The 14349-nt window shown below is 36.0% G+C and overlaps 1 long non-coding RNA gene across 1 annotated transcript; it reads right to left on the bottom strand.

Annotated features, from left to right (window-relative positions):
- Positions 1-7375: 7375 nt before the first annotated feature.
- Positions 7376-14332, bottom strand: LOC148133320 (uncharacterized). Its single transcript, XR_015746673.1, has 2 exons — positions 14189-14332; positions 7376-8634 (listed from the first exon to the last, which is right to left on the bottom strand). It is a non-coding gene; the product is annotated as an uncharacterized LOC148133320 (long non-coding RNA).
- Between the last annotated feature and the right edge of the window lie 17 nt (positions 14333-14349).

The following is a 14349-nucleotide window of genomic DNA, read 5'->3' as shown; positions in this document are numbered from 1 at the left end:
CAATTCTGATCCTAAAATCATGTCAATGGACCAACCCTCATTATTCATTATGATGATGTCTGCAAAGAGATATTGTTTACTTACATTTACAGGCCTACAAAACAGCCTGAATCAATAATGAATGAAATACTGAGTGCGGAGCCAACAGTGTTTCTGTGCAACTAGGAATATATGTACATGTTTTATTTTTAAATTTTCTTTTGCTCTATTGGACTAAGTCTCAAATCTTTCATTTCTCTAGAAAAATTATAGAATTGGATGTTTAATCTCAATCTTCCTCCTTCACTTTGTATTCCTGACAACAATATTTTTCTTCTAGAACCAATTGTGATCTGTAAAAATATTTTGAAAACTCTCCTATCCATTTATGGAGACTTTGGGTAGAGATCTCTTCATTTGTAGCAGACTAGCACCATCTTATGGTCTGTCTAGAATGTTTGCTTTCTTTTTGATTTTTGAAAACTAATTGCCAAATTCCCGTATTACTTCAGGAAGTAAAACTTCCTGTACAAAGTTTTATGCAACTTTGTACCATAATGATTTCCTTTCATGTTGAATGTCTATTATTTAAATCAATGGTATTTAAAAACACTTTTACATTTTTTTTATTTTTATTCAATAATAAAGTTTGGTTTTGGTCCCCCTGTGTGATTTACATTTCTCCCTGGGGAGATGAAAGGGGAATGACTAAATTCTCTAGTCACTGCACCTTTGTGCTATATGACAAAAAGATGGCATAATAGAAATTATTTCAACTTCTGCATTTTGATGAGATTTAATTTCCAGAAAGGTAGCCGAGTATATGAGACATGTTTCTTTCATGCACGTGTTAGAGGTTAGAAGACAAGATGTGCCCTCCAGAAGACAGAAAGCGGCAGCATCAAATAATAGGCTGCTCTCTTGAACTAGAAGACAGGAAAAAAGCATGAAGACTGGGGAACTTCTGGAAAAGGACCTTTGGGAAATCTAGTTTCCTGATATGCAGGCTCAGCAGTTTCTTATTATTAAATATTTGTACAGCAGAACTTTTGGTCATGAACACTTCTGACCACGACCAAATTGGGTTCCGACCAAAAACTTCACACACACAAAAATTTAGTGGCCGATTTCCCCTTCTGCGCCATTTTTTTTTTTGTAAGCGCCAAATTTCCAAAATTAGGTTCGGGTCACGACCAAATCAGGTTGTGACCAAAGTTATGGAATGAATTATGGTCATGACCAGAGGTTCTACTGTACACCATTTAGTAACTTTTATTTTTTTTTCTAGAATGGTTCACAGAATTAAAGAATAAGAATATTAAATATATCATACCTAAAATTAAAACAACACACCAATATAATTTGATGCATTTAACCACAATATTTTTCCCTAAATATTTGAATTTTAAAGATGATACAAATTCTATTTGCTTTATTATTGTTTTAGTGACCATGAGTTGTAATCCTATCTCAGACACAAAATTATCTTGGTTCAGCCACTCTCTCTCAGCTCTAGGGAGAAGGAGGCAATGTTAAACCATTTCCAAAAATATCTTGACAAGAAAATTCAGCAGGGACTAGTCCAGGCAGTTGGCACGTGTGGAAAACTGACTTAAAGGCACGAAAATACATTTCGATTGATAAACACTATGGAAGAAAAATGTGTGTAGAGTTAAATTCACCGTCATTGGACTTAATACACATTTGTCACTAAAGTGGCCATTCACATAACACGTTTTAACATGTCTTACATATATTGGATTAGATACAGAATGAAAAGCTTTTCTGGGGATCTTCCATACCTACAGAAGATGTTAGGGAGGAAATAAAACAATAAATATAGCTTCCTTTTACTTCTACATGCAGGAACATGGGTAGAATGCTGTTCATCTCATCTAATTCGTTATCTAAGTCTGGCCCTAGTAACATCCTCTTCCTTTGTTTTCTTCTTCTGTTCAATTATGTCTGATTGTCAGAGGCTGCCCAGGCAAATCCCTGCAGTTTTCTTGGCAAGGTTTTTCATTTATTAATTTCTATAGCCACCCATTTCAAGCAAGTGATTTTTTGTTGCAAACTGGTTTTTCAGAAGTGGTTTGTCATTGCCTTCTTCCTAGGGCTGACAGAAAATGACTGGCCCAAGATCATCTAGCTGGCTTTGTGCCTGGCAGGACTGGAACTCATAGTCCTCTGGTTTTTAGCCTGATACCTTAATCACTATATCAAACTAGGTCTCATTAACTTCCCTAAAGCTGAGTAAATAGTTCTCAGTTAAATATAAATTGAGATCATATTTGTACAAAACAGTTTGATACAAGTTTCACTGAGTTCAATCTAAATTACTCCCAAATTAAAAATAAAATCGCAGTGTTAAAATTAACAAGAATAAATGTTGCATTATATACACTGAAATCTCTAGTGAACTAATTAGTAATGAATAATAATTTTCATAAATTATATTTTCAGTGTTATAAGGCATACTTTTAGGGATTTTTCCATTCTTATCTATGTGCACCTTTTAGAAACAAATTGATTTAATCACATATCTCTAGAAAGCAGTTCTTTATACTTTTTGTTCTGGTAATAATGAATTTCAAAATCAATTGTTTCATAAGACAGATTCTATTATTTCATATTTATAGAAAATTCTACATATTCTGCATTAACTACTGCATGCACAGGTATAGCGTGCCTATTTTAGCAGGAGTGCAAGTTATGTAAATTTTCTATTGTTGTCTTCATAATAAATTTATTTATTTATTGATTGATTGATTTGATTTGATTTGATTTGATTTGTCAATTGCTTACAAGATAATAGGTATAAGTATATACATAGTTATGAATACATGAAATGGGTACATATAAGAAAAATAAAAGAAACAATAGGACAGGGACGGTAGGCACGTTGGTGCGCTTATGCACGCCCCCTACAGACCTCTTAGGAAAGGGGTGAGGTCAATAGTAGACAGTCTAAGGTTAAAGTTTTTGGGGTTTGGGGAAGAAACTACAGAGTCAGGTAGAGTATTCCAGACATTGACCACTCTGTTGCTGAAGTATTTCCTGCAATCAAGTTTGGTGCGGTTAACCTTGAGTTTGTATCTATCGTGTGCTCTTGTGTTGTTATGGTTGAAGCTGAAGTATTCATTGACAGGTAGGACATTGCAATGTATGATTTTATATACCATACTTAGATCAGACCGAAGACGGCGTAATTCAAGGTTTTCTAGGTCTAGAATTTCAAGTCTGGTGGCATAAGGTATTCTACAACAAGTAGAGGAGTGGAGAACTCTTTTTGTGAAATATTTCTGGACTTTGTCAACTGTGTTAATATCAGATAGGTAATGTGGGTTCCAGACTGATGAGCTGTATTCGAGTATTGGTCTAGCAAATGTTTTGTATGCTCTAGTTAGTAGTGTGATATTACCAGAGAAAAAGCTACGTAGGATTAGGTTAACAACTCTTAATGCCTTTTTGGCTATGAAGGGTAGCAGTATTGTCTTGGCATTGAACAGCTTTACATCATCAGCAAAAAGAACGCAGTTGCTCTTAATATGATCACAGAGGTCATTTATGTAGAATATGAAGAGAGTTGGTTCTAGAACACTGCCTTGGGGGACACCACTATTGACAGGTACAGAATTTAATAGGACACTCCCAATTCTGACCATTTGTTGTCTGTTTGACAGGAATGCTTCCATCCAGTTATGTAGTTGTCCAGAGATACCATAAGATTTTAGTTTTAGGAGTAGTTTGTCATGTACCACTGAATCAAAGGCTTTACAGAAGTCTATGTAGATTGTGTCTATTGCTTTGCCCTGTGTAGTCCATATGTTTTTGCTGTGTAAGAGTTGCAGATTACAGGATAGTTTTTTCCTGAAACCAAATTGTTTATTGGAGAGTAGGTTGTTTGTCTCTAAGTGGAGGATAATGGATTGGTTAATAATTGATTCCATGACTTTACAGGTGATGCAGCATAAGGAGATTGGTCTGTAATTTTCAAGTAGGCTGGGGTCTCCCTTTTTGAAGATGGGGATGACCGTGGCTTGTGACCATAGGTTAGGCAAGGAGCTGGTCCTGAAAGATTTTTCAAAGATTATGCTTAGAGATTCGGCTATGGCAGTAGATAGCTTTTTTAAGAAGTAGGCACATATTCCATCCAGTCCAATAGATTGAGATGGTTTTAGATTGCGTAGTGCTTTTTCAACATTGTCTTCTGTAAAATCAATATGTATTAGATCATTGTAGTTGTCTGTGGTTCGGCTAGGAAATACTGGGCATGATCCATTGCTGTTTACAAATACTGAGCCGAAGAATGTGTTAAAGATGTTGGCTTTAATGGTGTCATCGTTGCAGTCTTTACCATTAGGTCCTATCAGGGGTGGGATGGACCTTGAGTCTTTTAGTTTGTTGTTTACCAAATTGTAAAAAGCGCGGGTGGAATTGGTGCATAGAAGGTTTTCCTCTTGTTTAATGTGTCTTTATCTGGTGGCATAAATTTTTGTATCGGCATTTGAAATTGGCAATGTGACCAGATTTGTTTTTCCGCCAGAGTGGTCTCTTTTGGATTGAAGTTTCCTTATTGTTATGGGTAATCTGTTTTTGTTTTGTTTTGGGAGTTGTTGTTGGAACATATAGTTTGATGACTCTTTTGACTTCAAGTAAAAATATGTTGTAATGGTCTTCAACAGTATAGCATCCAGTGAATAGAGATTGCCAATCAAGGGATGAGAGATCGTTGTCTATAAGATCATAGTTGCCTTATTACTTATTCTTTTATTCAATGATTTATTTAATACAAAATTGTTCCCAAGGTGATGTAGCATAATCATCATTCATGTTAGTACATATCAAAGAGGTATGCTATTTCCTATGTGGAAGTTTTGCTCATATGTAGATATCACATTGCATACATATGTGTGTATTTATGTAATACATATACCCACTCACTGCCCATATATAACAAGAGCCAGTGAGGGGTAGTGGTCATACTGCTTGACTAGGGGCAAAGATATGCAGGTTCTATTTCTCCTTGAGGCATAGGAGTCAACACGGTGATTTTAGGCCCATTTCTCTCTCTTTCACTCATAGACTGGGAAGTCAAGGACTGTCATCTATCAGCCCACACTTGACCAGCATGGTAGATTATTGTCCATGACCTTCAGTGTAGAAATCTTTATCCTATAGTGGATTGAGTTGGGTTGACCTCCATAATATAGACACGCAGGGAGAAAATATAAGGCTCATGAGAAGAGAATATCTTTTTTACATATACTGTTATGAGATCATAGTTGAAAATATTACGTTGCCTATTATTGTATGTTTTTTTGTAAGCCATTCCATTATCCTTGGTCATAATCTTCAATGGCTTGAAAAGCAATTGCTTTGCAAAAACACACAGGAAGTCTGATTTTAATTTGCTGTCTACATCTACATTCTCATATTCTTTTTATAGATTATTTGAAGTTATCACTAAAATCTTCCTTCCCTCAAACATAAGTGAAAGTTTTATCTTCCTTTTGTATATAGCAAAAATAATTTATTACTAAGGAAACAAAACCTTTTGTCTCAGAATATATTTCTTTAAGACAGCCGTGGAATTTCAGAACAAGCAAAAAACTGCCAGGATCTGGGCTGCAATCAACTATTTTTAATAGGAAATTTTTACAGACTTTTAATAAGTTTGCCTGACATAATTTATGAGGAGAGGTTTTGAAGTGAAGAGGCATTGCTTGGCAAGTGTCCTTCCTCTAATCTCAGGAAATTTAAATAAAAGAGGGCTCATTTCCTCCAATTTGAGATTTCTGCCACACAAGGAAAAAAAAAAGTTAAGAAAAACACCTGCTACATAAAGCCACAAATCAGTATATTCATAGTATAAACTAGAAGAAACAAAGCTCCTGGCTCAGCCATTCATGTTAATGTCATTATTATTACTAATATTTAACAGTAGACATTTACCTGTACAAGTAATCCTCAATTAGAGTCAGCTTTATTCAACAACTGCTTGGAGTCCTGACATTTATGGCCGCAGGTCTGTAAAGCAGAGGAAAGCTGCAGTAAGATTGAAGAAACAGTCCCAGTTTCACTTAGTCACCGCTTTTCTTAATGACAGAGTTGCCAGTCCCAGTTGTGATCACTAAATGAGAACTATCAGTAATTTTATGCAGCAAGAAGGTTATAGACTGGTGTGCCAGTTTTCTTCTATTTTTCATGAAAATAGAACTTCATGAGATATTAGAAACAAAGGAGATAGATGCCTAACAATGACCTATTTTATTTGCTATTAAATTGCTGAGACCATGTTTAAGGATATTCATCTCTCATATTGATAATTATAGAATGTAAATAAGCTACACATGTATGCTTTCTAGCAGCTCATAAGAAGCAATCTGCCCATCTAGCTGACTTTAATTGAAGCAGGGTTGATTGGATAGAAGTTGAATAAGAAGAAATATCATGGCTATAGGGGTCTTGGTGCTCTCCAAGCTTGGTTGTTTTCCTGCAAACTTTTCATTACCCAAGCTAGGTAACATCATCATTTCTAATAAGGCGGGAGGGTTGCTCTCAGTTTATATTCTAATGCAGGGGTGTCAAACTCAAGGCCCATGGGCCAGATTTGGCCCACAGGGTGCTTAGATCTTGCCTGCAGGGCTGCATTGGAAACAGCGAAGGACCAGCCTGCAGTCCCTCTGATAGGAAAAATTGAGCTCTGTTTTCCCTGGCAGGGGGTTGCAGGCCATCTAAGCCAAAAACAGAGGGCCATGTGTGACCTCCCAAGCTCCGTTTTCACTGGCAGAGGGTCGCAGGAGGCTGTTACAGCCAGAATCAGAGCTTGGGAGCCTGTTTTTGCTGGCAGAGCGCTCAGGCCACCATAGGCACCCCCCGACATGAGTGACATCAAGTTGGCCATGCCCATCCTGGCCATGCCCACCCCATCCCCCTGAGGTTAAACATAACCCTGATGAAATTGAGTTTGTCACCCCTATTCTAATGGATTGCCCTGTCAGTACTGGTGGGAGGGGTCTTGGCGGTTCTTTGGTTGGGCTGTTTAGGCTTGTGTGGCAGTTCCTTGAATGGGATATTTACTTCTTGAATCTACAGTATGCTTATCTGGGCATTGATTGCTGATTAACTTCAAGATTAACATTAGACCAACAACCAAAAGTAAACAATACCCCAATCAAGGAACTGCCAAACAAGCTGAAGCAGTGCAACCAAACAATCTCCAAGACAACTTCCATTAACACTGTCAGGGAAAACCATTAGAACATAACTGAGAACTAGAACTGAAAGCAAACCCCACTCCTTACTAGCACAGATGGTATTACTTAGTTTGGGTATAAAACATCTGCAAGAAAACAAGCAAGCAAAGAGAACACCAAGAACTCTCATTTCATCCGAGTTACAAATATTCTTCTTTATTGGTGGAATGGTTATGGTCTCAGAGCAATACCAAAGAAGCATTTTGATATTGTTAAGAAAAATAAATTGACATTTCCAGGAAATCAGCATGGGTAGCAGAGGTGGTATTCAGCAGGTTCTGACCACTTCTGGAGAACCGGTAGCGGAAATTTTTAGTTCAGAGAACCGGCAAATACCACTTGACTGGCCCTGCCCCATCTATTCTCTGCCTTCCAAGTCCCAGCTGATCGGCTGGGTCTTCTTTTGTTGCCCTGCACAGGAGAACAGAGCTAGAAATCAGGTTAGTGAAGTGGGGAGGGAATGGGGATTTTGCAGTAACCTTCCCCCAGGAGTGGGAATGGAGATTTTACAGTATTCTTCCCCTGCCACGCCCACCAAGCCACGTAGTGAATCCCACCATTGATGGGTAGAACTTAATTTGAAGACAACTTGATTTTTAGTAAAAAATAATGGCAGTTTGTTATGCAAACTGAGTTGCCCGGGCAAGGTGCTATGATTAAGAACAACCTAATCTTGGAAAGAGGCACTTTCCATTGGTTCCTCTCACTCAGATCACACTGAACTTGAATTTGAATTATTGAAGTTTGCAGGAACTTTCAGGGTCTCAGTGGATGGTAGCTTTCTCATACATCATACAATAGGTACCAATTTTGTGAAAGAAAAAAGCCTTCTGTCCAAACTTGGCTGAATCAAGACTCTATATGTCCAATACCACCATCAAGTGATGTTAAGTCAATTTACAGTCAAAGTAGTTTCATTGCTGATTTTGCTGTGTCAGTAAGTGCTTTGCTTATGAAATCACCCCAAAGGATATATGATCTATTTTCAATTTGGAAAAAAAAAACTTTAAAATACTGGTTCACTTTCCCTGCCCCCATTGTTCATTTGGCTGATGTGTGACAGCATGGAACTTTAGGATACAAGATGAAAGCATGCAGATGTTGTTAAAATCCTTCAAATCATAATCAGCTCCTTGTGTCTGTGGACAGAAGTTCTGCAACACACGAATCTTGCAGATGTATTCCTGTGGCTTCTAATACATACTCTGACTATCAACCTCATGAGCTGTTGACCTTTTCTTCTACTTGTCCACCATGCCCAGCATTATAAACTTTTCCAACCTGTACGATGTGTTCTAAATGAGATTTTGTTTTGTTTTGTTTCCTGATGCTTGTTTCCAGTGTGTATTCAGGCTTGATTTCCCCTAGAATGAAAGTGGCACATGATGCCCTCTCCCTGAAAGAGAGAAGGGAAGGAGAAGAGGGATAGACAGCTTTGGTCTGCTTAAAAGGTGGAGGAGAGGGATAACATGGGGGGCGGGGGAATGTGTCCTGAGTGCTTAAAAATCATCCTCCCCTACAATCTAGAGCTTGTATAATTATAAAATGCTTCATTTTGGAATCTGAATGCCTTGAAGAAGAAAAAATAGTCTTTAACTCTTCTATATCAGTTTTATCTGTCTCTCCCTGCCATCATCATCAAAGAGACTGTTTCCACTAGAATTCAATTCCAGACTGAAGCCTATAGATGAAGAATCTAATTTAGGGGACATCTAACTTGGACATTATTAAGCTTCACAAACTACAGGAGGCAATCCCAAAGGAGAAGGCAAAAAAACCCAAAACATTTCTTTGGGAATGAATTTGGACACCAGACATTGCTACTCAAAAACATTTTATCTGAATGAATTCTTTGCATGCAATTCATTTTAATGTTTGTTGTAGAAATGTTTTGAGGGAAAATATATATTTTTTTATTTTTCCCACAAGTTTTTAAAATTTATTTGTACCTCAATGACTCAAATGTTTTGCAAGAACAATCCTCATAATGACCAAAGATTGAAGAATTTTAAAGGAGTAAAATGAGAGCTTAGCATTTTAGTTTAAATCATAAATGAAGATTATTTTGAATGTTCACAAAATTAAAATAAAATGCAATCTGCTGGCCTAAAGCAAGAATTTTCACTGTGATCTTTTGTTATTTTAGTATATTATAATTGTATTGGTTTTTCATGAGTTATTGGTTTAAATCTGAGTAAAACATACCTTATTAATGATTCTGGATAGTGAGACATACAAATATATAAAATACATAATAAAATAAATAATATAGGAAACCAGGCTGTGAATATGGCTATAACCCATTTTCTTGTTAAAAAAACATGTTTATCTACTGTGAAGCTCTTACATATTCATTCAAGGTCAGTATTCTGTCTTTAAACTTAACCAAAAGAATGAAAGAAGCCTGACTGGACAGAAGTTGGGCAATGAATTAGGCAGTGAATATGTTACTATTATCTCCAGGATAATAGTCAAGAGACTAGATTCAGAGTCCTTTAGGTACACTATTTCTTCTCCAGTTTATATTCCTCAATTTCAGGGGAGAGCTGTTTTCAGCAGCCACATTCCATCATAAAAGTCTTCCTGATCCAGTCAACCTTGTTAGCATCAGTAGAGTCTGACAACTTATCAAGTTATTGCATTCCACTGTAGGACTGCTTGGCTGCCTGGGAAAAGTTATTGTAAGGTCATGAACTCCACATATTGCTCTTTTACATAAGGATTTTCTCCATTCTGAAACTTAATACCCATTCACCCTATTGATGCTAAACAAATATAAATAACACTATTTGAATAAAATAGGCAAGGGCTTCCTCGGCGAGAAAATATTTTGCAAACAACAGAGGCGATAGAATCCCTGAACAAACGAACAGAAGTCTATTCACGCAACAAAGCTATTCTGATGCCTCTCATCTCTCCTTTCTATGGTTCTACTAATTTCCCAAATATATGTCTTAAGGGTTAAAAGTGTTTTTAGAATAGTGTATGATAAGGCCTACAGAGTTAATGCAGCAGGATTGAGGAAAAGAATAAGAGCTGTTCAGTGTCAGAATGTGCTTCTCCTGATGAAAATGTCTCTAAAACCAAATTATATAGAGATAAAAGTACATTTTAGGCATGAGGGGCCTACAAAAAAGGGTTGGTTGATTTTCTTTGAAATAATATTTCTTCCTGGGAGTTTTCAGAAGCTATATAAATTTATTTTTTAGTATTACCTTGCTAACAAACAGTTTTAAACTAAGTAATTGCAGGGATTTTCACAAAATAATCTACAAAATGATCTGATAGCCACTCTTTAGTATACACATACTTTTCTCTACAATGTCCTCATTGCACTGCTATACATTTAAACTAATTTGTTCTCCATATGTTTTTGGTTACATTCTAAACCAAAGGAATTCACTGAAGGAAATTTTCTTATGATTTGAAAAACTTCCGTGAGTTTCATTTTTATCCTACTTGTAGAATTGATCTCCTTAGTCTGTCCCATCATGAGCAGAATCTCAAAGCAACTAAACCTATCGTGCATTGTAAATCTTTCAGTGATCTATAAACCCAAGCACCAGATTTCTTCTATTACTACTTGATCTCCCATCATAACATTTTCTTATGTGTGTTTTGCACATTGGTGATACCTGTTTCCAAAGTACAAGTCTATTTTCTTCTTAATCCATCTTGGTGGTCAAGAATAATAAGTTTCACTTTTACTAAATGAATTCTGCTGCTTGTTCAGGTTAAATAAAAAAAATAGCTTGACATTGAGCAGGTGATCAGTTTCCATCAAAGAAGAGATGATGGAAACATTTTTGACCTACTGCTTATCCTCTTGTCTGTAGAGATTCTCAGTCATCCAGGTCATGGTTCTCCAAAGGTGCTTTTTTAAAAAAGGCAACTAGACTTTGTTTTTCAAGAAAAACAAAAACAAAGTCCAGTTGCCTTTTGAGAAAAGAACCTTTGGGATGTTTATTCTCTTCTTAACATCTCTTTTTTTTTTAGTTCTGGAAGAACAATTATCTTTTTTTCCCTTTCTCTTATATATATCTCATTTATAGTCAAAGCTAGTCATTATTACCATGTATGCAATGTTTGCATACCTTCAGGATTCACTACTGTCATTGTAGAGTCCCCAGTTTAAATGAAATGTAATAAAGGGGGTGACTACTAAGGTTTCTTTGAAACCCAGATGTTTTCTCTACCTAAGATCAAAATAAGCAAAGCATACAGCACAATGAAGGACAAGGAATGTCATGTTCATAAAAATAATAAAAACTAGAATAACAGATATGACTGGGCTCCACTGAAATCAGTGCAAGATACAAACAAACTATAAATAAAGCAAGGAATAACTCCTGAAAGGAAATTAACTGGAGCATATATTGCTCTTGCTTGATAATAGTAATTATGTTCTGAGAGTGTTGCCAGCTGCAAATATGTAAGAATTAGGTGGCAAGAATATCAAGTGCTTTGTATGGTTATTTATTTTAGGTCTTGATGTTAGAAATCACTGGTCTGTAGTAACTTAAATATAAATTATGAATTCATGGTGACAGATTAATCCATAGAAACTGCTATTTTGTAACAAGAATGAGAACCAAACGAAGTCATTAAAGTGGATTTTTGTAGTGATATAACTCTGTGAAACAATTTATTTGTCTCATAGCACAGGCTCTAAAATCCAAATAGAGGTATGATGATTTATGTTATTGTAATGTAATACGCTTATACATTTCTTTTCCACTATATTTCAAGGAACATGACTGAAATAAATGATTATGAAATGAATCAGTGTTGGTTGACCAGTGCCTTTATGTTTCCTAGTTCCATTTTTAATGCCTTGTAGGAAGCTTTATGTATATGCTTTGCTTTTTAAGTAGGCTACCACTTTGCAAGCCAATGATTTTATAGATCAGGGAGGGAATATTCTAAGAAGCTACAGCCAAATATATAGTCCGATATAACTATTTGGCCAGCTTATAGATTTACTAAAACATTTTGACAGTATTGCCCTCTCTAATAATTTCTACATTTCTTTTGAATTCCCTCATCATTACCCTAAGAAACTGCTTTCCCAGAAGCATATGTGGTTGCTTCTCAACATTATTCTCAGATGTGCCAAATCATCCTGATATTATTATTTTTTGCTTCTTTAAAGTCATAAAAGAGAGATACAATATGAGAGGGTAATTTCCACATCTCTTTGTCTTCATCTCTGCTGTTACTAAAACAGCATGCATTTTTCCCACTTATTCGTTCAAACATTTTACAGCCACCCTTCTTATGTGGCATAATCCTTGGTGACTCACAAACAACAAACTGATGGTAAATTCATATTTTATAATTAGTTATTATTGCACTATAACTATTGGATAATAATTGACATTATTTAAGCCTGCTTAAAATTTTAAAATATGGATACTTCAATGCACATGCAGTATTATCTCCACTTTCTCCAAAAACACATTAAACAAAATGGAAATTATAATGGAATATGGATAAATTAAGGGAAAACAGCCGACCGGGTTATTGTACTAGATCCCTTCATATCCACTAAGCAAAAGTTTTACCCTTTTACCCTTTCTCAGCCTGCTACTTACATGAAATGTCCATCCTCTACATAACCTTGTCCCCCAGAATCATTTATCTCAACTATTCCTTTTTATGTTCTATCGTTCCATGCTTTGAAAAAGAGAGAGACAAAACTTGCCCCATTTACTCGAATTGTGTCAGTGCTTTTTATTTAAAAAATCCTAAGTACAAAGGCAGGGAGAAACTTTTTTAAACAATTCACACATTGGATCTAGCATCAGACCTTAATCAGAAAAGGTGTCTTGTGGTTTACATATATAAGAAGTGTCCTTTTTAAAGACGATAGTTATATTTTAATTCATATTTAATTTTCTGTAATAGCAGTCAATGCTATTATTATTTAAACATTAGTAAATATGTTTTAGTGATTAATGATCACTAGGAAAAACCCAGTTATCTCTTTATGCCTTTATTTGTCAAGAGAGTTAAATATCAAAACCTTCCTTGGTATGCTCCTTTCATGTCTTTAGTTTCATTGGCCCCAGCACTGGAAAGAAAAAGCAGGAAAGTTTCTTCTTTTTCTTCCTTTACCTTCATTCTTCTATATTACATGAACAAGAATAATTTAGCAGATCCTTAGAAAAAGTTTCAGGGCTGGAACTCACACTTCAAAACAAGGCTCAGATTTACACCCCACATTTGTAAAAAAAAAAAAAAAAAAAAAAAAGTACAAGCCCTTTTTTTTCTATCTTTATTGTACTTAAATGGATTTTGCTTTCAGATAAGCACCTGCAAGAAGGCAGAGGAAGCATTAGTAAGTTAGTGAAACTTTTTCTAAAATAGTACTGGAGGCACAAAGCAAAATACCTTATTTTATCTATCTTTTAAAACAGTAACACCCATCCATCATCCAAATTTTGATTTTCAAAATTTCACTGACTTGTTTTCAAACTGATTTAAAAACGAAGGCAAAATAATACCTGTATTACAATCAGCCTCAATTGACTAGATGAAAAAACGAGGGGGGGGGGGCGTTTTTTGTAGATCAACGTGCCCCATCCCCAAACTTATGCAGAAAGGACAAAAAATGGTTTTTCGGTACTACGAGAGTAAGGCTTGCTTTAGCCAATGATAGATTTCATGGGAAACTACTGCTTATTAATTCATGAACTTAAGAACAGGACTCGTTGTTTTTGAACCTGTTGTATAACATCTCCTATCCGCAGACGAAAAAAAAAAAAATCGGGCGGGCGGCAACTCTCCGATTTTAAAACGAGGCTTGTTTCCCCATTTCCCCATAAAAAACGTTCAAAAACGTGTTTATTAGAGGCAAAATAATATTAATAATAAAATAAAATAATAAAAGTAGTAATACAACCAATACTATCAATACGAATAAAATAAATACTACTAATACTAATAACCGTTCGTTCAGTCCCTGCCACACCGCGACAGGCAACGCGCGCGTCCCTTCAGCGACGTACGGCTCGAGCGCCTCCGCGAGCGCAACTACCCAAAAGACCGAAAGTACCAGGCTGGCCTGACAAAAGTAGAAACGGGTTGAGTAACGCCGATTGGAGGAAGG

Source organism: Notechis scutatus, chromosome 1 (genome assembly GCF_049901735.1).
Source record: "Notechis scutatus isolate UNSWTSFEM ecotype Mainland chromosome 1, rNotScu1.2, whole genome shotgun sequence".
NCBI lineage: Eukaryota > Metazoa > Chordata > Lepidosauria > Squamata > Elapidae > Notechis > Notechis scutatus.
Note: the sequence above shows the minus strand (reverse complement) of the source record. Positions and strands in the feature narration are given on the sequence as shown.